We start from the raw sequence: 2500 nt of genomic DNA, 5'->3' as shown, positions 1-2500 counted from the left end.
AATGATAACGATAATGATAAAAATAATTATATAAATAATATTAACAATGATATCAATGCTAATGATAACAGTGATGATAGTGGTAGTAATGATGATGATAATAAAATGATTATAACGAAATAACACAAATATCAATATTGACTATTATGGTGTTAATAATGATGATAATAATGATAATAATGGTTGTGATAATAACAATAATAATAATCATAATAATAACAATAATAACAATAATAATAATAATGATAATAATAATAATAATTATAATAATAATAATAATAATAATAATAATAATGATAATGATATTGATAATGATGATAATAATAATAACAATAGCAATAATAATAATAATAATAATAATAGTAATAATAATGATAATAATAACAATAATGATAATAATGATAATAATAATGATAATAATATCAATAATAATAGTAATAATAATAATAATAATAACAATAATAATAATGATAATGATGATGATGATAGTAATAGTAATAATAATGATAATAATACTAATACTACTACTACTACTACTACTACTACTAATAATAATAATAGTAATAATAATAAAAATGATAATAATAATAATAATAATAATAAGAATAATAATGATGATGATAATGATAATAATAATGATAATAATAATAGCAATAATCATAATGATAGATAATGATAATAACAGTAATGATAGTAGTGATAACAACAATAATGATGATAATGATGTTAATGATAATAATGTTAATAATAATAATAATGATAATGATGATAATGATTACGATAATAATGACAATGTTAACATATTGACAGTGATAATGATAATCATAATGATAACATTAATAATGATAATTGAACTATCAATTATGATGATAATGATAATGATAATGATAGCATTAACAATGATAAGTGAAATAGTAACAAATGATACCAATGATGGTGATAAAAATAATGATAATGATAATGATAGTAATGATAATGATGATAATGAAAATAATAACAATTATGATAAAGATTATGATAATGATAATAATGATAATTGTAATACTAGAGATTAGGACAATTATAATGATAATATTTATAAAAAAAAACTACTATTCATGATAATGAAAATAGTAATGATGATAATGACAATAACCATCATAGTATAAATAAAAGTGAATGATAATGATACAACGACAAGTATAATGATACAAATAATGACAGAAGTAATCCTAACAGCAACAAAATATAATCCTGATAAAAAAAGTACATAATTGGTGGAAATATTAAAGATAAAGCTGGAGGATAATAATTAAAGATCGAGTTGAAAGGAAGAGAAAAGGATAAGAAAAAGAAGAAGAAGAAGAGGAGGAAGAGGGGAGGGAGGAGGAGGAGAAGGAGGAGGAGGAGGAGAAGGAGGAGGAGGAGCAAAACGATTACAAAAAGGTCGAATAAGGTCGCCAGGGCCTCGAATGAAGCGGTCAAGGAGAGAAAGGCGGAGGGAGGGAGGGAGGGAGGGGTGTCGGGGAAGGGGGAAGGGACAGAGAGGGAGGGGATAGGGGAAGTGGGTAAAAGGAAGAGATTGGATGGAGAGGAAGGGAAAAAATAGTTAAAAAATGGAAGGCAGGGGAAGTAAAAGAGGGGGAAATAGACAGGGGAAAACGGAGGGGAAAGGGAAAGGGGAAGAGAGACGACAAGGGAGAAGGGGTAGGGACGAGTGGAAGGAAAAAAGATAAAGGGAAACAGCGACTTGAAGGTCAAGGGAAGGCGGGGAAGGAGGGAAGGATAGGGACTAATGGAAAGGGTGGAGGGACGGTCACGCATAAAACAGGTCACCGCGTCTGAGGTCACATAACCCCTCCAGGGGGGAAAGAAGCGATTCAAATCTCAAGTCATTAAGAAGCAGCGAAGGTGTTGGTCAAAGAAGAACCGAGGATATTCGCGCTAATAATTAAGGGAGGTTATTACATTTTCCCACATTTCTCGCTATGAATAACGCATTGGTGTTTATGCAATTGCTGATGCGGAGTTGAAAGACGAGAAGAGAAGGAAAAAAATAAATAGAAGATATGATTTAAAATGTGGGAATATATATACACTATCATGACAACAACTGAAACGTCATGACAATGAATTTTCCTTATTACTGTTTCCTACTTTCACTTCTTTTTCATATACACGACACTTTATGTTCACAGCTCCTTGGTGTTTTATAGATTATCAATAAGTAATTATTATATTTCTTAATATATTTACAGAAAAAGTTCAACCGTTGTTGATGGAAAACCGAATTAAAATTTTGCATTGTTTATATTCACGTAAATTAGTATTTGCGTCTTGACCTATTGTTTTCTCTTCGCCATCTCTACTGTGGACTTTTTCCTCTATTTCTGTCTCCGTTTGTCTGTCTCCCTCTCCCTCTCCCTCTCTCCCTCACCCTCACCCTCACCCTCTCCCTCTTCCTCTCACCCTCTCCCACTCCCTCTCCCTCTCCCTCACCCTCACCCTCACCCTCACCCTC

The sequence above is a fragment of the Penaeus japonicus genome, unplaced genomic scaffold (genome assembly GCF_977035675.1).
Source record: "Penaeus japonicus unplaced genomic scaffold, GWHDUDI00000001_assembly GWHDUDI00000031, whole genome shotgun sequence".
Classification (NCBI taxonomy): domain Eukaryota; kingdom Metazoa; phylum Arthropoda; class Malacostraca; order Decapoda; family Penaeidae; genus Penaeus; species Penaeus japonicus.
This window is presented reverse-complemented; position numbering follows the sequence as displayed.